Source organism: Carlito syrichta, unplaced genomic scaffold (assembly GCF_000164805.1).
Source record: "Carlito syrichta isolate Samal-C Ts95f unplaced genomic scaffold, Tarsius_syrichta-2.0.1 Scaffold90614, whole genome shotgun sequence".
NCBI classification, from domain to species: Eukaryota; Metazoa; Chordata; class Mammalia; order Primates; family Tarsiidae; genus Carlito; species Carlito syrichta.
This window is the reverse complement of record NW_007034710.1, coordinates 374,591-397,589: the sequence shown is the minus strand read 5'-3', so window position 1 is coordinate 397,589 and position 22,999 is coordinate 374,591. Positions and strand designations below refer to the sequence as shown.

Sequence of the window (22,999 nt, the reverse complement as noted above, 5' to 3'; positions counted from 1 at the left end):
CTCATCTCTACAATAAATCAAAAAATCAGCCGGGCGTGGTAGCGCATGCCTGTAATTCCAGCTACTTGGAAAGCTGAGGCGGAAGGATCGCCAAAGTCCAGCAGGTTGAGGCTGCGGTGGCCGGGAGCGGCCACTGCACTCCAGTCTGGGTGACAGAGTGAGACTCCAACTCAAAAAAATTAAAAAAATAAATAAAATAAATATTTATTGAGTCAGGGTCTATTATAGGTGCTTGGGAAGTAAAGGTTCACAAAGTAACAAAACAAAACAAATCTCTGCTCTGCGAGAGCTTATATTCTAGCAGATATAGTCAGACAATAAGCAATAAAGATAATAAAGTATATATAATCAATTAGAAGATTAGTGTTTTGAGAAAAAATAATAGGGCAGGGTAAAGGGGAAGTGCAGAGAATGCAAATTTAAAATAGGGTGACAATTGAGTAAAGGCTTGAAAGAGATAAAGGTGTCAGCCATGTTATTTATTTACCTGTGGAAAGAGAATTCTAGTAGCCAGAACCCCTTGTAAGAGTCCTAAGGATAGTAGGACTGGAGGAGCATGAGAAGGGAGAAACAGGAAATAAGGCCACAGAGGTATGGCACACAGCAAAAACAGAGCATGTAGGGCCTTATAGGCCACTGGTTTTTTCTCTGAATGAAAAGTAGAGCCAATAGAAGGTTCTAAGCAGAGGAGTGATATTGATTGGACAAGTTTAAAAGAACAATTTTGGCTGCTATGCTAAGAAAAGACTGCATGGAAGCAAGGGACAGGTCTGACGGAGAGAAAATGGAATCTGTCACAATTTTAGAGCTGACAAGGGTCTTGGAAATAATTTTTTTCAAAGTCTTTCATATTAGAGATAAGGAAATGGAGGCCCAGGAAGTTGAGTTTTCCAAAAATCTGGAATAATCCACTTTGCATTTATATAGTCTTTTCATTTTTTTCAGGTTTATCATTTCATCCAGGCAGTTCAAAGGGTAGCTGATGGTGACATTCACTTACAAAACAGCTGGCTGAAATTAAGGACCAGGTCTAGAATATTCTTTCTCAGTAGTGAGTACAAAGCTACTAACTATCTATACAGGCAGTGAGTCTGTCATCATACCCATAATATTACAAAGTGCTAAATAACCCAAGTAATTCAGATCTTCAAGTAGAGGTGTCTCACTTCTGCTGATCTAATCCCATAGTCCACAGCAGAGCTAAGGCTACTGAATGCAGCCCACATATGTCAAGTGGAGTGATATACATTACAAATTAGGAAAAAGAATCAGCAATTCTGAGGCAAATGAGAAACGATTTTATTCTCCATGATACTGTGTGCTCAGGTCTCCTGGAGACCTTTCTTCCCTACCCAAGTCTTACTCTGCAAGGACTTTCTCAGATTAGAAAGCAGCTGATAAACAACTCATTCCCATAGGATGGTTGTTGATAATAGCTCATAGTATTCTCTCTCCAAGGGTATGTGTACTTTAACAGGAAACTCAAAACCTTCAAATCCCAAAGGAACTGTAGTTTTGTTAGCAGTGAAGATTATTTTGAAGATCTCCTAGCATTTCCTCAAATCACACTAAATACGTTCAGACTCAACAACTGTTTATTGATGATCTACCATACTGTCAGTCACAAAGATTAGTTCTTGTCCTTAAGATGCTAAGCCCAGTGGAGGAAGATCACACAGAAAATACAAGCTTTTGTTTACTGAGTGCCTGCTACACATTAGGCATCGAGCTATATCCTTTTCATAAGCAATATGTTCAATATATTGTAGCCATAATACTATAATTATTATCTTTGTAATTACATTTAATCTTCACTTCTGCTCTATGAAGTAGTTATTAGCGTTAACATTATGGATAAGGAAACTGAGGCTCAGAGGCTAAGTAATGTGCTATTAAGAGCCAGAATTCAAACTCAAGTCTGTATGACTCTATAATTTGTGCTATTAACTCCTACACAATATTCAATATTTCCAAAACATGAATAGAAAAGTGTCTAATTTCACTTGGTAGTCTGAGGAGTTGGCTAACAAGAATATGCTATAAAGAGAAGTGACATTTAGGCTGGATCCTGAATGACAATTAATTCACCAAGTGGGAAAGAAATGGGGTGAGAATAGAGTTTGTTCTAGGAAAAAGATGATGAGGAGTTGAGCAAAAGGGCAACAAAAATAGAAAAAAGGGGAAGTAACAAAAGATAGGCAGGAGATAGTCTCTCCAAAGCCTTTGTGATATACTGAATATCAAGATGTCAAGGATGATTCAGAAGTTTCTGGTTTGGGTGACTGGGAAGAAGCATTCCCACTAATAAATTGAGAAAGCAATGGAGAGAGGAATAGTGACAAGTGGGTTTCAGGGACAAATAACAATTTTGTGAATTTGAAGTACACGAGGGGGGACCCAAAAAAACTCAGAATTATCTTTTGGAGGGTAGGCCCCTTGTAGTACAGGCTTCCTCAGTTAGGTAAAATGTTCTAGGAACCTTTCGGCATCAGTGTACCGGCCAGCACGGCTGTGAGACTGCATTCAGTTGCAGAGAAATTTTTTTTGGAGAGTCTTTTTTTTGAGTTGGTGTCTTACTCTGTTGCCCAGGCTGGAGTGCAATGGCACGCTCAGGGTCACCCCAGTGTCGACCTGCTAGGCTCCAGTGATCCTTCCGCCTCAGCCTTCTAAGTAGCCAGAACTTCAGGCATGTGCTACCATGCCTGGCTAATTTTTTTTTTACTTAATGTAGAGATGAGGTCTCACCAAGTTGCCCAGGCTGCTCTCAGACCTATGGACTCAGACAATCGGCTCACCTTGGCTTCCCAAAGTGCTGGGATTACAGGGTTGAGCCAGGTGCTTAGCCTGGAGAGTCTTTCAACACATTTGCCTATTTCATGATGGGTGATTTACGAGTGCACCTGCCCACACTGCACTGAGTGTTCAGTTTTTGACCAAAAACGACATGGCCCCTGAGCCCCAGGCTCCCTATTCACCCAAATTTTCCTGAGTGAATTTTATTTCCTTGAATGAAAAAAGTCCTCAAAGGAAAACATTTTGCTGATGTGGAAGAGGTGAAACAAACAATAGCAGAAGCACTAAAAGGCATCAAAACTGACAAGTTCAAAAACTGTGTTGACAGCCGGGCTCGGTGGCTCAGCCTGTAATCCTGCGCCTTTGGGAGGCTGAGGTGAGTGGATTGCCTGAGCCCGCGGGTTCGAGACCCGCCTGGGCAGCGAGACCTCATCTCTACAATAAATCAAAAAATCAGCCGGGCGTGGTAGCGCATGCCTGTAATTCCGGCTACTCGGAAGGCTGAGGCGGAAGGATCGCCGGAGCCCAGCAGGTCGAGGCTGCGGTGGCCGGGAGCGGCCACTGCACTCCAGTCTGGGCGACAGAGTGAGACTCCAACTCAAAAAAAAAAAACAAAAAACACTGTGTTGAGTAGTGGAAAAAGCATCTCAATAGGTATATTCCATCAAATGGAGAGTACTTTGAAGGTGACCAAAGTTTAAACATGCAAGAATAAACAAGTTTTTATAAATACATTCCAGAGTTTCTGGGTCCCCTTTTGTATTTGAGACAACCAAGCAAGGAAATCTGCTAGGCAACTGAAAACCAAGGTCAAATTTAAGAAACAGGTCAGGGCAGGTGATAGACATTTGGGAGTCACTGCTATGACCATAGTATTAACAGTTTGAAATAATGACCATGTAAGAGACTGACACACAGCTAGTACTAGTGCCATCTTACATATAAAGCTAGTCTTAACACTGAAATAATGCTAGACTCTGAAAATAAGCAGGGCACACATGCCCATAAATCAACATATGCCGAACATCTCCATCGTCACATATTAAAAAGAATTGAGGATACTGGAATAAAGATAAACTAATACCTGAGGACAAAGACAGTCTTTTAACCCCTATATACTCAAAATACCTGACAAATTGGATTTTCAATAATACTTGAAGAGCTGAAAGCAGAATGAAGGAAGCACAAAACAGACAGAATGTCCAATGTTATTTATTCAGTTTAAGTAATGGAATGAAACCAGAATCCAGTTGCTCTCAATGATGTGTGCTTTACATTCCTCGGGTTTCTCTAAGCCCTCTTCCCTACTTGTACCTTAAAGGATTATATTGTTATGAAAAACATCAAAATCTCAAACAAGAGGGTGGGCATGGTGGCTTAAGCCTGTAATCCCAGCACTTTGGGAGGTCGAGGCGAGAGGATTGCCTGAACTCAGGGGTTCAAGACCAGCCTGGGCAACTTGGTGAGACCTCATCTCTACAATAAATCAAAACATAAGTCCAGCATGGTAGCACGTGCCTGTAGTTCCAGCTATTTGAAAGACTGAGGTGGAAGGATCACCTGAGTCCAGGTTGATGCTGCGGTAGCTGTGATCATGCCACTGCATTCCAGTCTGGGCAATGAAGTGAGACCCCGATTCAAAAAAAAAAGTCAAACAAGAGTATAAATGTCCCCTTCAAAATTCTATATTCATAAATGTCATCTCTGAAAGTCCAAAGTTAAGTAACATCATACTCAGTAATAACAGACGGAAAATTTCCCACTAAAATCAGGAAAGTCAAGGCTGTCCATTCTTGCCACTTCTATTCAACATTGTACTAATAATTATAGCTAGGACAATTAGACAAGAAAAAAAAAAAAAAGACATCCAGATTGCAAAGAAAAATAAAAAGGATTTATATTTGCAGATGACATGATCTTGTATATTGAAAATCCTAAAGAATGCACACACAAAACAAACTATCAGAGGTAACAAATTTGACAAGGTTGCAAGATGTAAGATCAACATACACAAAATATTTGTGTTTCTATACACTAGCAATGAATAACCCAAACATAAAATTGAGAAAACAATTCCATTTGTAATAGCATTTAAAATAATAAAATACTTAGGAATAAATTTAACAAAAAAAGTGCAAGACTTGTATATCAAAATTACAAAACATCACTGAAGAAAATTAAAGAAGTTCTAAATAAATGGAAAGACATCCCATGTTCATGGAATAAAAGACTTTATAGTTTAACACTGTAGTACTTTTCAAACTGAGTGACAGATTCAACACAATACTCTATTGAAATCCCAGCTGGTTTCTTGCAGAAATTGACAAGCTGATCCTAAAAGTCATATGGAAATGCAAGGGGTTCAGAATAGACAAATTAATCTTGAACAGAGGAACAAAGGTGAAAGACTCACAATTCTCAATTTCAAAATTTACTGCAAAGATGGAGTAAATAAGACTGTAATACTGCCATAAGGATAGATATGTATGTAGATCATTAGAATAGAACTGAGAGTCCAGATGAAAACCCATACATTTATGGTCAACATATTTTCAACAAGGATATAAATACAATCCAATAGGAAAAGAAGTTGTTTCAATAAATGGTGCTGAGAAAACTGCATATTCACATGTAAAAGAACGAAGCTGGGCCCTGACCTCACACCACATACAAAACTAATTCAGAATGGATCAAAGACCTAAATTTAAGCACTACAACCATAAAAACCTTAGAAGAAAGCATAGGTATCACTCCCAAGACCTTGAATTAGGCAATGGCTTCTTAGAAATGACACCAAAAACATAAGCAAATACAGAAAAAATAAATTGGACTTCATCAAATTTAAAACTTCTGTGCTTTAAAGGACACCGAGAAAGTGAAAAGACAATCTACTGAAATGGGAGAAAATATTTGCCAATCATATATCTGACAAGAGAATAGAATATAAAGATTCTTATAGTTTAACAATAAAAAGACAAATAACCTAACTAAAACACCAATGAAGAATTTAATAGGCTGGGCATGGTGGTTCATGATTGCAATTACAGCACTTTGGGAGGTAGAGAAAAGAGGATTGTCTGAGTCCAGGGGTTTGAGACCAGTCTGGGTAACTTGGCAAGACCTCATCTCTACAACAAATAAAAAATTAGCCAGGTGTGGCGGTACAAGCCTTTAGTTCCAGCACTTGGAAGGCTAAGGCAGAAAGATCGCCTGTGCCCAGTAAGTCAAATCTGCAGTAGCTGTGAGCAAGTCACTGCACTCTAGCCTGGGTGACAGAGTGAGACCCTGACTCAAAAAAAATAAAATAAGGCCGGGCTCGGTGGCTCAGTCTGTAATCCCAGCACTTTGGGAGGCCGAGGCGAGTGGATTGCCTGAGCCTGCGGGTTCGAGACCTGCCCGGGCAACTTGGCAAGACCTCGTCTCTACAATAAAGCAAAAACTAGCCAGGCATGGTAGTGTGCGCCTGTAGTTCCAGTTACTTGGAAGGCTGAGGCAGAAGGATCGCCAGAGCCCAGCAGGTCGAGGTTGCGGTGGCTGGAAGCGTGCCACTGCACTCCAGTCTGGGTGACAGAGTGAGACTCCAACTCAAAAATAAATAAATAAATAAAATAAATAAATAAAATAAATAAAATACATAAATAAATAATTGAATAGATAGATCTTCAAAGAGGATATACAAATGGTCAAAAAGCATATGAAAAAATACTCAGAATCATTAGTCCTTAGGGAAATGAAAATGAAAACCACACCGGGCTCAGTGGCTCAGCCTGTAACCCCGCGCTTTGGGAAGCTGAGGTGAGTGGATTGCCTGAGCCCGCGGGTTCGAGACTCACCTGCGCAACTTGGCGAGACCTCATCTCTACAATTAAAAAAAAAAAAAAATTAGCTGGGCATGGTAGCGCATGTCTGTAATTCTAGCTACTTGGAAGGCTGAGGCAGAAGGATCACCGGAGCCCAGCAGGTCAAGGCTGCGGTGGCCAGGAGCGGCCACTGCACTCCAGTCTGGGCAACAGTGAGATTCCAACTCAAAAAACAAAAATGAAAATGAAAATGAAAACCACAATGAGATACATCTTCACACCCACTAGATGGCTATTATGAAAAAACAAATAACAAGTGTTGTTGATGATGTGGAGAAACTGAAATTCTTGTACACTGCTAGTGAAAATGTAAAATAGTATGGTCATTGACATTCTAGAAAATCATCTGGCAGCTCCTTACAAAGTTAAACAGTTTAGAGCAGTTCTATTCCTAGGTAGATTCAAGAGAAACGAAGACATATGTCCATAAAAAAACTCATATATGAGTCTTATTGATAGTAGCCAAAATATGGAAACAACCCAAATATGGTCAACTGATGAATGGATTAATAAAACTGGTACATTCATACAATGGAGTATTATTCAGTCATAAAAAGGAATGAAGTGGCTCACGTCTATAACCCCAGCACTTTGGGAGGCTGAGGTGAGAGGATTGCCTGAGCCCATGAGTTTGAGACCAGCCTGGGCAACTTGGTGAGACCTCATCTCTACAATAAATAAAAAAATAAGCCAGGCTTGGTAGCATGTGCCTGTAGTTCCAGCTACTTGGAAGGTTGAGGCAGAAGGATCACCTGAGCCCAGTAGGTTGAGGCTGCAGTGGCTGTGAGCGTGCCACTGCACTCCAGCCTGGATGACAGAGTGAGACTCCAACTCCAAAGGAAAAAAAGGAACGAAGTACTAATACATAAAACAACATGGATTAAGCTTAGTGAAAGGAATCAGACATAAAAGACTACATATTGTGTGGTTTCATTTATATGAAATTTCAAGAGAGACAAAAAGTAGATTGTCAAGGGCTAAGGAAAAAGGATAATGGGGTGGGGACAGGGTGATCAACTAATGAGTACAGGGTTTCTTTATGGGGTGATAAAATATTCTGAAATTAAATAACGGTGATGGTTACACAATTTTGTGAATATAGCATAAACTACTGAATTGTTTGCTTTAAAAAACGGAAATGTTAATTATATCTCAATTTTTAAAAACTGCATGGGGAAAAAAAACTTACATAACTTGTCTAGCAAACTCTTCCAAAAAAATTCAAACTATATCAGTTATGAACAGGTTCTGGAAATAAGATTATTTTTTACTTTTTTTTTTTTAGTTGGAGTCTCACTCTATCACCCAGGCTGGAGTTGAGGTCTCACCAAGTTAACCAGGCTAGTCTCAAACCCATGAGCTCAGGCAATCCTCTCACCTTGGCCTCCCAAAGTGCTGGGATTAGAGGCATGAACCACTGTGCCCGGCCCTCCTTAAATTCTTAAGTCAGGCTCTTGGTCAAAGCCTACTATTAGGTAGTCAATCCTTATTTGATTTCTTCCAACCAAAGTGTTGGACAATACTTCCAAAGAGTAGTTAGTGTCAGAGCCGCTAGCACAATTACTGTAATTGGAAGCTCTCTCTCCTCAATTATATGGAGAGAATCCATGTAAAATGAAAAGAAAATCTACAATAATAACTCATCACGCATAGAATGTATATTTTTAATTAAAATAAAATATACCTAATTAGCATCTCTCCTAATCCCTGTCCTGTCAAAAGATCATGAAGAGTATGTTAATGAAGATCTCTTTTGGAAATGCCTATACCTGATATTATAAATGTCCAAGAGTACTCTTAGACAACAGCGAAAAGTATTGTATCCCTATCTAATCTTAATATTTACAAGGAATAATAAATAAGAACAACATACATTTCCCTACTGGGCCAAATTTCCATTTTCTTACCACAAACCTATTAAGAATCAAAAGTAAATCTAAATATCTATGTAAATATCTAATAAGCAAAAGCTCTAGACTGGTCAGTATAGAAATCCATATAGGAAATTATATAGAAAAAATGTAGACATGTTTTTGTGCAGCTTTAACTAAAATGTTACTCTTGTAGGGGAAAAAAAAACATTGGAGACAGCTTTTTTTCTTTTTATATACAAAGAAGTCACATAAGCCTGTTTCTTGACCAAGCCTATCAATGAAAGCACATTATGTTAAGGGACATCACAGACACCTCTTTCCAAAGAGGGGAAAGCAAGTCAGCATTAAGCCATTAAAACTAACAAAACTACTCTCCCTTACACATCAGTTTAAAAAACAAACATCCAGACTTACAAAGGCCATCATCATAGATGAAGATAAAAACTTTGTTTTTTGACAAGTTATAAAAAGCTAAATACATGAATTTCATACTTCAGGGTAAGATCTCATCAAATGTAATGAAATCTAGCCAAGCAGGGCCACATCAGTCAGTTTTCTAATAGGAAAATTAAAAATGCTTAAAGGAACAAGGCTGAGATTCACGAGGTATATATCATGTCCAAGCCAGTCCTGAACCAATAATCCCAGCCAGTTCCACAACATTAAAGAAATTCTTCTCTTGGCTGGGTATAGTGGCTCATGCATGTAATTCCAGCCCTTTGGGAGGCTGAAGCAGGAGGACTGTTTGAGACCAGGAGTTAAAGACCAGCCTGGGAAAGAACCCCTACTCTAAAAAAACTTAAAAAATTAGCCAGGTGTGATGGCATGAACCTGTAGTCTCAGTTACTCAGGAGGTTGAGGCAGGAGGATTGCCTGAGCCAGTAGGTTGAGGCTCCAGTGAGTTATGAACATGCCACTGCACTTCATCCTGGGCCACAGAGTGAAATATTATCTCTAGAGGGAAAAAAATATTCTCTTAAGAGAAAGAATATGGTAGAATTAAGTGTGATTTTTGTTTTCTTCCTTTTACTTTTCTGCATGTTCCATAGTTTTTTTACAATAAAGTACTTACTACTTTTACATTATCTAAAAACTTTTTTTTAAAGTATTAATATTAGACTTCAATACCTGAATGCTGAAACCTAATTAGTAGAAAATAATCTCAAAGAAACATAAAACCAAGTGGACAGGTTGCTGTAAATTCACAGGGTCAGGGCATTCTCACTTGCCAAGTAGACAGTTTACCCTTAAAGCATTAGAGATAACAATGCTTGTACTCTGCCCCAGTCTTCTCTCTGACAAAACAGGCTTTTGTCTAGAATCACCAGATGCCTCAGCATTAGTTAGCCAAATGCCAGGGGCCCAGAGCCTAGATAACACAGCTGGAGCTTGGTACTCCCATACAGGGATTAAGAAAAAATGTCCAGCCCACAACTCTATTGAGCAAGCTTTGGCAGCTGCCAGGGCCAATAAAGAATAATGAGGGGGTCCAGAGGTATAGCTACTCCTCTTTCCCACACCAATGCTCCCTTTCCCTTTTTCCTCAGATGGCTCATTTGCAGCCAACTCTAGGTCTTACCGGGCTCCTCAGTCACCATGGCTGTCCTCTTTAAAAGCCACACTGGTCTAAGCTTAGTAAAACTTAAACACTTCCAACAAACTGAGGATTCCTTGCTTAGGGTATTTTCATAAAGATTATGAGCCTTGATTCTACATAGTTAAATTCCTTCTGGCTGTCATCTTGGCAGACCAGAATATTAATAAACTGTCCTGGAAGAGTTGTAAAAACTCAATATTAATACTGAGGGAGGGATGGAAGGAAAAAAATCCAATAGGGGAAAAAAAATTTTCCTCTCAGGGCAATGCCCAGACCAAAGAGGCCAGATCCAAGCTACCTCCCTGCTCCATTTCCAGCCATACAACAGTCAAAGCCAAGAACAATCCTTCCACTTACAGAGGCTTCCACAAATTTCTCTCCTCAGCCAACATCGGAGCCAGGGTGAGAGACTTTGTTGGCACATGCCAGCTCTTGTTTATGAGCTGGTTACCACCTCAAAGGCTGCTTGGCCCCAGGCCAGCCCTCTCTTTACAGGATCTTTCAAACTTCAAAATGGGACCTTTCCTTGGACTCCTCTCAAGACACTGAGGTGGGTTACTTAACCTACTGCTTCCAGCTTGGGTACTATCCAAGGACTTCTCTAGGGATGCATTCTCAGGGAAGAGTCAACATCAGTAATATGAAAGGACTTTCTACCCACCTGTACGAAGTACAGAAAAACTGAAAGATGTTATATTAAAGGTAAAAGCAAAGACTTTCAGAGGTAATTTTAGGAAAAGTCCAACAGGGTAAGAGTCACGAGAGCTGAAGTGACCAAAATCAGGTGATCCTCCCCTTTGTTGTTACTGTATAAAGGTGGGAAGGAAGAGATCTGTTTTGGTGATCATTCATCTTTGTTGTGCACCCAGAGCTTATTTCTGAAATCTTGTAATAGAAATTTTCCTAGGTTGAATTCCATGCCCTATTGGCAAGGAGTTGAAAGAAAACATATGGAAGTCAGATTTTTTGCTGCCTTGTCATCCTACTATGAGCCCCTTTCTCTTCTTTTTTTTTTTTTTTTTTCGAGTTGGAGTCTCACTCTGTCGCCCAGACTGGAGTGCAGTGGCCGCTCCCGGCCATCGCAGCCTCGACCTGCTGGGCTCCGGCGATCCTTCCACTCAACCTTCCAAGTAGCTGGAACTACAGGCGGGCGCTACCACGCCCGGCTAATTTTTGATTTATTGTAGAGATGAGGTCTCGCCAAGTTGCCCAGGCGGGTCTCAAACCCGCGGGCTCAGGCAATCCACTCACCTCGGCCTCCCAAAGGTGCGGGATTACAGGCTGAGCCACCGAGCCCGGCTCCCTTTCTCTTCTTAATTCCATTCCACCTTTTGGAGATTTAGGGAGAATGAAAACCCAGACATACTTAGATACAGTAACAGGTTGAAGATCCTAGTTCTCCAACTGCCTTTGGTTTTCTACATTCTATGATAACAACATTCAAAACAGAAAATCGCATATATTATATATGTACAACTCAGCACTTTCATAAACTGAATGCAGACATGTAAATAGCAATCACATCAAGAAACAGAGTATTTCAGCAAATGATGCTCAAATGGAGGTTTTGCCCTCCAGGGGACATTTGGCAATGTTTAGAGACATTTTTAGTTGTCTCAACTCAGGGGGAAGATATACTGGCATCTAGTGGGTAAAGGTATGGATGCCACAAAACATCCTGCAATAAAGAAGACCATATCCGAAGAAACCGAGTGCGGCGGGAGCATAGGGAAACAAAAGAAAACACGGAAGTATGTGACCATGAAGCGAATGCTTAGTCTCAGAGACCAGAGACTTAAAGAAAAGGATAGATTAAAGCCTAAAAAGAAAGAAAAGAAAGATCCCAACACACTAAAGGAAAGAGAAGTCCCCCAACACCCTTCCTGCTTATTCTTCCAGTATAATACACAGTTGGGTCCACCTTACCACATCCTTGTTGATACCAACTTTATTAACTTTTCCATTAAAGCCAAACTGGACTTAGTGCAGTCAATGATGGACTGTCTGTATGCCAAGTGTATCCCTTGTATAACTGATTGTGTAATGGCTGAAATTGAGAAATTGGGGCAGTAGTACCGAGTAGCTTTAAGGATCGCCAAGGATCCAAGATTTGAGAGATTACCATGCACACACAAAGGAACCTATGCAGATGACAGCCTAGTACAGAGAGTAACTCAGCACAAGTGTTACATTGTGGCCACAGTTGACCAGGACCTTAAAAGAAGAATCCGGAAGATCCCTGGAGTTCCTATCATGTACATTTCTAACCACAGATACAACATCGAGCGGATGCCGGATGATTACAGAGCTCCTCGGTTCTAGTTCTTCCAGGACAAAGCTTCTTTGCCTTTCTTCAACTACCTTTCTCTGTTGCCAGTTCACTAAACATGCAATAGCATGAATTATTATTCTATTCACTCATTTGCTCTATTATGAGCTGAGTATGGATAAATACACTCATTTTTTAATGCTGTTTTGGAAAAAAAAAAAAATCATATCCATGACAAAGAAATTACCTAGCCCCAAATGTCAATAGTGTTGCTGTTGAAAAATCATGGATTACACCAACCCAGAAACCCTCCTGCACTTCCTCTCCAGAAAGGACTTTTACCACTAAAACGCAAGACTCTTTTGTTCTGGCAGAAAAGCTGTTGTTACATGTTGCCATGAGGAAGTGGTTCAGCACATAAATGATCGTAGAAGAAACAACTCACTTGCCTGGGCGACAGTGAGACTCCAACTCAAAAAAAAAAAAAAAAATCCAAAAGTAGACTGTAAGTGCACAGTATATGGTGGTTTAGTAGTTATAGGCCAGCAACAAATGTTTGTTGTGTTTTCCTTTTTCCTTGCAGCCTCTTGTTTTTCTTTTTTCTTTTTTTTTTTGAGTTGGAGTCTCACTCTGTCACCCAGACTGGAGTGCAGTGGCACGCTCCCGGCCACCGCAGCCTCGACCTGCTGGGCTCCAGCGATCCTTCCGCCTCAGCCTCCCAAGTAGCTGGAATTTCAGGTACATGCCACCATGCCTGGCTAATTTTCTGATTTATTGTAGAGATGAGGTCTCATCAAGTTTCCCAGGCTGGTCTCAAACCCATGAGTCAGGCAATCCTCTCCTTGGCCTCCCAAAGTGCTGGGATTATAGGCATGAGCCACTGCGCCTGGCGGATTTTTTTTTTTTTATCCATATAAAATCTAAGGGAAGTGACATACAAAGAAGCAGCTTACAAAAGATCTTGTGTATATTCAGTGGCAGTGCTGAGATTCAAACACAGGTCTAATTATAATACCTATGCTTTCATGTGCATACTATTAGAAGTTGAGAGTAATAAGGCTAAGCAAGGAAAAGTAGGGAAAATATGGGAAGTGGTTGAAGTAAAAGCAAAGATCACTCTTTCATTGTTCATAAGTAGCATGGGAAAGGAACCCTGTCTTAAAACATGCCTCAATCATCAAATCTAACTACAGAACCAAGCCCAAGAAAGTTTCTAGACCTTCTTTCAATAAATTTTAAAACGCTTGTGTAGACATGTGTTCCCAGTTGTAGGTTTTCTATGCTTTCCTCCACAGGGAAGCACATCCTAATATGCCATCTAAGTTAGCTACCTTCTTAGTGTTCCTTAGTGATCTATTCTGAGCCTCCTTCATACAACACCGGCATATTCTTCCTGGATAAGCTTACCCACTTCTATGGCACCATCTACCATTTATGTGTTCACATTAATAATCTTAAATCTTTAGATTTCCAGTTCTTCCTTACACACCCCAGATCTCAAGGGACATTTCTACTTGGTTGTTCATTCATTCAACTCTCTTATCCAAATTAACTACTATTCATCCTTTAGTTACTTACTCAAACTTCTTCATGGATTTTTTCCCTGATCCCTCACCTCTCCTTGGAATGGGTCAGTTCCCATTTATAGGCTTCCGGAAGCCAGACTCAGTGGCTCAGCCTGTAATCCCGTGCCTTTGGGAGGTTGGGGTGAGTGGATTGCCTGAGCCCGGGGGTTCGAGACCTGCCTGGGCAGCAAGACCTAATCTCTACAATAAATCAAAAAAATCAGTCGGGCGCGGTAGCGCATGCCTGTAATTCCAGCTACTCGGAAGGCTGAGGTGGAAGGATCACTGGAGCCCAGCAAGTCGAGGCTGCGGTGGCCGGGAGCGGCCACTGCACTCCAGTCTGGGCAACAGAGTGAGACTCCAACTCAAAAATAAATAAATAAATAAATAAATAAAAATAATAAAAAATATAGGCTTCCGGCACCCTATACATTTTGTTTCTTATAATTTATAACTATAGATGTATGTATGATTATTTGATTCCATTCTGTCTCCCCTACTAGACTGTGTACGTCCCAGAAAAGATAAGATCAAATCTATTTTGCTTACCATTTTATCCCCAGTACAGGCAGAGCAGCCACCTCAAACATGCCCAAGATGAAACTCATTATCTTTCCCTGAAAATTTGCCCCTTTCCAGAGTGCCCTTTATCAGTAAGTGGTCCCATCAAGAACTTGGCTCATGCCCAAAACATGGGCATGCCTCTTGACTTCTCCTCCAATGTCATCCCAACATGATGCCAATTACAAGATGCCATCAACTGAACTAGAATTGTCTCAAATCCACCCACTTTGGACCTTTGCTGTTAATACTATTCTACTCCAGCAGCTCTCCATCAATTTTTTTTTTTTTTTTTTTTTTTGAGTTGGACTCTCACTCTGTCGCCCAGACTGGGCTGGGTTAAGGCGATCCTTTTGCCTCAGTCTTCCAAGTAGCTGGAACTACAGGCATGCACCACCATACCCAGCTAATTTTTTTAAAAAATTTACTGTAGAGACGAGGTCTTGCCAAGTTGCCCAGGCTGGTCTTGAATCCCTGGGCTCAGGCAATCCTCTCGCCTTGGCCTCCCAAAGTACTGGGATTACAGTATGCTAACAGCTTCCTAATTTCCTCAAATCGTGCTTGCCAACCTACTCTGCAGACAGCATCAATACTTATTCTTTAAAGGCCCCCAATCAACCACTTTAACAAAAAAAAGTGCAACAATAGTTTTCTGCAGATGTTAGGCTAAAATCTAAACCCTTTAACAAAGTTTTTTTTTTTTTTTTTTTTTTTTGCAAACACAGGAGGGTCTTTATTCAGGCTCGAGTCTGGGCTCATGCATGAAGCCCGTAGAGGCTTCATGGACCAGAGCCTTGATTCACAATGGCAAGCAGTTTTTTTGCACAATTACAGAGGGAGGGGAAAGAACTTTAAACTTGATTTTACATGATTGGGTAATTTCTCCTAATAGGTACGGGAACACTTGGTATTGGTTGGTGCCTTTCGTGGCTGTAACCTGACTGCCCATGATTGACAGAAACCCACTTAACGGGCAGAGTGGAATGTCAGATAAGTTAGGTCTATACAGTCACTGCGTGTAAATTAACCTGAGCAGGCAGGTAAAGGGTTACATTAGCCCTTTAAGTTTGCTGATCCAGCCCAAGGTATGCTTAGGAAAGCTTGTTTGCTTAACATTTACATAACATAACATAACAAAGTTTTTAAGGCCTTCTGCTATCTCACCTCCTAGCACTCCAAGCTGACCTTTTTGCATTCTCGTCTTCAATCCCTAGTCATAGTGAACAACTTCTAGTTCTTCTCTTGTCCCAAGATTAGTCATAACACGCCTTTGATTATGCTGTTCTCTTTGCCCGGCACAAGCTTCGCCTATCTAACTCCTGCTTATCCCTTTGGGTCTCTGTTCAAGCATCAGAGAGGTTAGAAATCTTTCAGGCCTGGCCTGGTGGCTCAGCCTGTAATTTCAGCACTTTGGGAAGCTAAGGCGAGTGTATTGTGTGAGCCTAAGGGTTCGAAACCAGCACAGGCAACTTGGTGAGTCCTCATCTCTACCATAAATCAAAAATTAGCTGGGTATGGTAGCGCACGCCTGTAGTTCCGACCACTTGGAAGACTGAAGTGGAAGGATTGTTGGAACCCAGCAGGTTAACACTGGGGTGGCCGTGAGCATGCCACTGCACTCCAGCCTGGGTGATGAAGTGAGACTCCAACTCAAAAAAAAAATCTTTCTCATTTCTTTTGAGGGGAGACCTTCCCTGATCCTACACTATACTCTAGTCACCCCTACTATGTGTACCCACAATACCCTACATGCTATCATAATTCATCAAAGTTTGTTATAATAACCCATTTATTTGTCTCCCCCATTATAATCCCCAATATAAACTATGTGGAGTTTATATTCACTGTCTTATTGGACAGTTTTGTTATTGTTGAGACAGGGCCTTGCTATATAGCCCAGGCTAGACTCAAACTCTTGGGCTCAAGAGATCCTCGCAAGACATGGTGGCTCACGCCTATAATTCCAGCACTTTGGGAGGCCGAAAGTGAGAGGACTGCCTGAGCCCATCCATGGGTTTGAGACCAGCCTGGGCAACTTGGTGAGACCTCATCTCTACAATAAAAAAATAAATAAAAATTAGGCGAGCATGGTGGCGTGCGCCTGTAGTTCCAGTTGCTCGGAAGACTGACATGGAATGATTGCCTGAGTCTAGCAGGCCAAGGCTGTGGTGGTGGTAGGCATGCCTCTGCACTCCAGCCTGGACAACAGAGTGAGACTCTGACTCAAAAGAAAAAGAGGAAAAAAAAAGTGATCCCCAACTCAAAAACAAAAAAACAATAAAAGTAGCTAATGCTATTATTAAAGCAAGAAGCTTAAAACTCCCAATTAAGTAAGATTGAAACGTCGGGCTTGGTGGCTCAGCCTGTAATCCCGCGCCTTTGGGAGGCTGAGGTGAGTGGATTGCCTGATCCCGTGGGTTCAAGACCCGCCTGGGCAACTTGGTGAGATCTCATCTCTACAATAAATCAAAAATCAGCTGGGCGTGGTAGTGCGCGCCTGTAGTTCCAGCTACTTGGAAGGCTGAGGTGGAAGGATCGCCAGAGCCCAGCAGGTCCAGGCTGTGGTGGCCAGGAGCAGCCACTGCACTCCAGTCTGGGCGACAGAGTGAGACTCCAACTCAAAAAAAAAAAAAAAAGATTGAAACAAGTAGATCCAGAAAAACATCATTAAATAAAAAGTTTCCAGAGTAGGGGGATAGGGTGATAAGAAACTGATATAGTACAAGGGACTGCTGTAACCCAGCGCAAATTTTGTATCAGGATCATCCTGACAGTTGGTAAGTTAAGATTGGACTTATTATTCAATAGTCTATAATATTAACTTTGGAAATAGTTCTGAAAGATATAGAAACATATAAGCAGGATAAATTCAATTATAAGGAACCATCCCTAAGATCAATATAAGATTACTTTTTAAAAATTATTTTAAGCCAGGCTTGGTGGCTCAGCCTGTAATCCCAGCACTTTGGGAGGGTGAGGTGAGTGGATTGCCTGAGCCCGCAGGTTCAAGACCCACCTGGGCAACTTGGCGAGACCTCATCTCTACAATAAATCAAAAAAATTATCCGGGCATGGTAGCGTGCGTCTGTAGTTCCAGCTACTTAGAAGGCTGAGGCGGAAGGATCACCGGAGCCCAGCAAGTCGAGGCTGCGATTGGCCAGGAGTGGCCACTGCACTCCAGTCTGGGTGACAGAGTGAGACTTCAACTCACAAAAAAAATTAAAACATCTCATTCAAGCACCAGAGGAAGAAAAACATAAATAAAAAGTTTATAATATTCTTCATTACAAAGCCCAACCCTACTACCTCTTCTACTCTTACTACTGCTACCTTCCCGATCTCTCAAGCTGCTCCAAGATCCAATTCAACAAGCTTCACCAGTGTCAAAATTCTATGGGGATAGGGGAATAGAAGAGATTAAAGTGGGATTTGCCTGGCCCTTTTTTCTTGCTTTGGGTTATTAGATACAAAACAGGAAGGAGGTTGAAGTATAACTAGAGAATAAAAACAAATGAGAAGGCCTGGCGTAGTGGCTCACACCTATAATTCCAGCACTTTGGGAGGCTGAGGTGAGAGGATTGCCTGAGCTCACAGGTTTAAGACCAGCCTGGGCAACTTGGTGAGACCTCATCTCTACAACAAATCAAAAAATTAGCCAGGCATGGTGGCGCGTGCCTGTAGTTCCAGCTACTTGGAAGGCTGAGGCAGAAGGATCACTGAGCTCAGTAGGTCGAGGCTGTAGTGGCCGTGAGTGTGCCACTGCACTTCAGCCTGGGCAAGAGTGAGACTCCAAATCAAAAAAGAAAACAAATGAGAAATCTGAAAATTCAGTTAGATATGAAAATGTCATTGGGGTATTATTTTCCAACTATCTTCCCAAAATTTTCTCTGCCCTGAATGCTACTTCAGGTGACTAATCTAGCACAATCTAGGGATAGATAGTTCTATCTAATTTGCCTTCTAAACAATAGTCAACGTTTTCCTTTGTGATAAGTTCTAAGGGGGTGATTAGAGAATTGAGAGGTGACATTCTAATTTTTTTCTTGAGTTTCATTCTTGTCACCTAGGCTGGAGTGCAGTATCACAATCATTGCTCACTGCAGCCTTGACCGCGTAGGCTCAGGCGATCCTTCCACCTCAGCCTCCCAAATAGCTGGCACTGCAGGCATGTGCCACCACATCTAGCTAAGTTTTTTTTTTTTGTAGAGACAAGGCCTGCTATGTAGTCCAGGCTGTCTTGAACTCCTGAACTCAAGCAATCCTCTCGCTTTGGCCTCCCAAAGTGCTGGAATTATAGCTGTGAGCCTGGCCAACATGATTTTAAGCTTTTAAGTCTCCTCTATCCTACCCCTCTCCCCATTTTAAAAGAAGCTCCATTACATAAAGGCTGAGGGGCAAACACCAAGAGTTTCCCAATCAATAAGCTAAGAATTTGTGTCTGGGAGCTTTTCCCTGACCAAACTGCTTTCCAGGGAGAAGCAAATTGTACTTTCTTTTTTCCTCAGTGATGCTATATTGGCCTACACCCAGAGTCATTTTTACTCAGATCTTCAATATGAAAACTTTTTTCTCTACAGTCCTCTGGGGCAATTATAATATCTTGTCCAAGACATTTATTATACAGCTAAAAGTATAGTACCGGCATCAAGACTTCAAATAAGGCACACTATTCACAACAATGCCATTTCTAAGCAGTAGCAACAGTGATTTTGAACTATGGGTAAAAAAAATCTCATTGTCAAAAGTAGTACAGTTGTTTTTTTGGTAACAGACAATGCTCTGTCCAGACTATACTGAAAGTCCAAGGTAGAACATAGAAACGACTGCTTTTTCCTGGCTAATTATTTTCATTTGAGGAGGAGAGAGGAGCCTTCCCTAAATCTGTGTAACTAAATAGAATTCCATCTACTTAAGACAATACCAATACCAAATGTATAAGTGGATTTCAGAAATAATAAAAAATAATTAAAACAACAGGATTTTTTTAAAAGCATGGTTTAAACCAGGCATGGTGATGTGCACCTGTAGTACCAGTTACTCAGGAAGGAGGCTAAGGCAGTAGGAATGCTTGAGCCCAGGAGTTTGAGTTCTAGCTTGGGCAGCATAGTGAGACTCAGTTTCTACACACAAAAAAGCATGGTTTAGACTCTAGGTGAAAGTCAGAAAAGACCAGAAAGTGAAGGGTACACGTGAAGGACCTAAGGCAATATTCTTAGAATATTTATGTTGGTAAGAGAAGAGCTCGATTTGCCTACAGGATGGTTCCTGTTCAACTCAAGGTTGAGCAGAAATAGTCATATTTCTTCTGTGACCATGAGATCATAAAGAGAAGGAATTTGTGGGCATTATGAGGAACATGAAAATCGGAATTGAAAAGTAAATACTGCAAAAGAATAATCATTATATTAAGCTGTATTTATTCCATGAACCTATGAGTTTCCACTATAGAGAGAATCTGGATCCCAGATTTCTTGTCATAAAATAAGTAGATAACTAGATATACATTTAACATATGAAATTAACCATATGTAGCTGACAAGGAGGGAAGAGGAGGGGAGGGGAGAGGAGGGAAAGGGCAGTGGGAGGAAGGGGAGAGGAACAGCCAATTTCAGTGGTTTGGGGTCTCACAGCCATTCTAACTCATTGAGTTTTGCACTAGAGGGAGCCAGAGATGAGAGACTTGAACTGGCATTTAATCTGGTTTCCACTCCCATGTGCCTCTCATAGTATAAGGATTTCACTAGGCTTTGAGTAATTCTAGTATTTACAAATACATATTTGTCATTCATACAGTCCCTGAACACAAGGCAGCGTTTTACACGGGGACCTCAAGTGAAAAAATAATGGTTTGTCTCAATGCTAGAGAAAAAAATTGGTTGCGATGAATTTATGAGCCAGTATATCAATCTCTAACATGACGTCATCCTAAATAATTCTGTAGGTAAATTCTTTTTTTTTGAAATGAGAGTCTCACTGTCACCCAGGCTGGAGTGCAGTGGCACGCTCAAGACCACTGCAGCCTCGACCTGATGGGCTCAGGCGATCCTTCTGCCTTAGCCTTCCAAGTAACTAGAACCACAGGCACGTACTACCATGCCTGGCTAATTTTTTGATTTATTGTAGAGATGCAGTCTCACCAAGTTGCCCAGGTTGGTCTCAAATCCCTGGGCTCAGGCAATCCTCTCACCTCCGCCTCCCAAAGTGTTGGGATTACAGGTGTGAGTCACTGTGCCCGGCAGCTGGTAAATTCTGATTGAGAGCTTCAATCTGGTTTAATCTGGTTTCCACTGGTTTAATCTGATTAACCACTTTGACTTTAGACACTCTACTGGATGTTCAGGAACCTGCATAGTGATGGGATTAAGATCTAGTCTAATACGGTGTATATAAATGTGTATGATGTATATAAACTCTGTATGATGGCCTTCCCTCACATCTGCCAATTTGTTTTCCTCCTATTCAGTGCTGTATACATCTGAGATACTTCAAAACCTAAAAAGAAGTATCCACCTGAAATACAGATTAGCTGGCCTCACGCCCATAACTCCAGCACTGTGAGAAGCTGGGGTGGGAGGATCACTTGAACCCAGAAGTTCGAGATCAGCCTGGGCAACATAGCCAGACCTCATTTCCATACACACACACACACACACACACACACACACACACACACACACACACACACACACACACATACCAGGTGTGGTGGCTACATAGCCAGACCTCATTTCCATACACACACACACACACACACACACACACACACACACACACACACACACACAAACCAGGTGTGGTGGCTACTTGGAAGGCTGAGGTGGAACAATCACCTGAGCTCAGCAGGTCAATGATGAGTTGGGATCGGTGCCAGTGCCCTCTAGCCTAGGTGACAGAGTGAGATCCCAATACAAAAAATAAAAATAAATTCTGAGAGCATAGATGACACATGTACCAGCACTAAAATCTATATTTTAACTTTTATTCTGAGAAGATTAAATAATTATCATTTTGCCCAAATACAACATTCTAGACTTTTTTTTGGCGACAGTGTCACTTGACACCTATGATGGAGTGCAGTGATATGATAGGTTCACTGCAGCCTCAAACTCCTGAGCTCAAGTGATCCTCCTGCCTCAGCCTCCCAAGTAGCTGTGACTTACAGGCTTACGTCGACTTTTACTGGGACAAGGTCTTGTTCTGTTGCCTAGACTGACACGACTTCTGTCCTTAAGTGATTCTCCTGCTTTAGCCTCTTAAAGTGTTGGCATTAAAGGCAGAGCCACTGTATCTGGCTACATTTTTATTTTTTATTTTTTTTTGAGTTGGAGTCTCACTCTGTCACCCAGACTGGAGTGCAATGGCCGCTCCCGGCCACCGCAGCCTCGGCCTGCTGGGCTCCGGTGATCCTTCTGCCTCAACCTTCCGAGTAGCCAGAATTACAGGCATGCGCCACCACGCCCGGCTGATTTTTTTATTTATTGTAGAGATGAGGTCTCGCTGCCCAGGCGGGTCTCGAACCCGCAGGCTCAGGCAATTCACTTACCTCAGCCTCCCAAAGGCATGGGATTACAGGCTGAGCCACCAAACCCGGCTTTCTGGCTACATTTTAAGTATGAGTTTGCTGCATAATCCAAGTATTCATCTCTGATAACAATTAACATTACAATTGCTCTTTTTAGGTATAAAGACTTAAAATCTCAGCAGGAAATATTTTATACCTAAAAACATTTAATTCTCTATATGACTTCAAAGAAATTGTGTTTAAGAAAACAACAAAGAACGAAGAGATAAGGGGCTTCTATTTCTGTGAGTTGATGCTCTCTCTTCCTAAAACTGCATGCTTAATTTGAAGATGTCCAGAAGCAGACTCAGGAATAAGGTCATTTTTGCATAGCTGCATTATTTTTTAGGATGTCATGAACTTCCAGAAAATTAGGAACACCTATTATCCAATATAAGCACAGAAATACATTCACAAAACAATGAGAAAAGAAATTGTTTTGGAGTTGGCAATAAATTTTCATTATCCAAACCTGTCTTCTGCTCCTCTCTAATTTACATGGGAAAAAAAAATCACAATTGACCCATATATGGCAAAATATCTAGTCATAAGAATGTTGTAGCCGGCATGGTGGCTCACACCTGTAATACCAGTACTTCGGGACGCTGAGGTGGGAGAATTGCTTGAGGCCAGGAGTTTAAGTAAGACCAGCCAGGGCAACATAGTGAGACCTCATTGGTATAAAAAAAAAAAAAAATCCAAAAAATTAACCAAGCAACCCCTTGGGGTTCCCTCCTACTGTGGGAGCTTTTCTGTCCTCTCAATAAATTCTTCTTTCTAAAGAAAAAAAAAAAGCCGGGCTCGGTGGCTCAGCCTAATCCCACGCTTTGGGAGGCTGAGGTGAGTGGATTGCCTGAACCCATGGGTTTGAGACCCGCCTGGGCAACTTGGTAAGACCTCATCTCTACAATAAATCAAA

At 41.3% G+C, this 22,999-nt stretch overlaps 1 protein-coding gene and 1 pseudogene across 3 annotated transcripts in view; one reads left to right on the top strand and one right to left on the bottom strand.

The window, feature by feature from the left end:
• ZNF609 (zinc finger protein 609) overlaps positions 1 to 22,999 on the bottom strand; it is a 243,532-nt gene that overhangs the window by 208,563 nt on the left and 11,970 nt on the right. The window lies entirely within an intron of this gene.
• Positions 11,832 to 12,596, top strand: LOC110595691 (annotated as a pseudogene). Its single transcript, XR_002481990.1, has one exon. The product of XR_002481990.1 is annotated as an rRNA-processing protein FCF1 homolog pseudogene (transcript).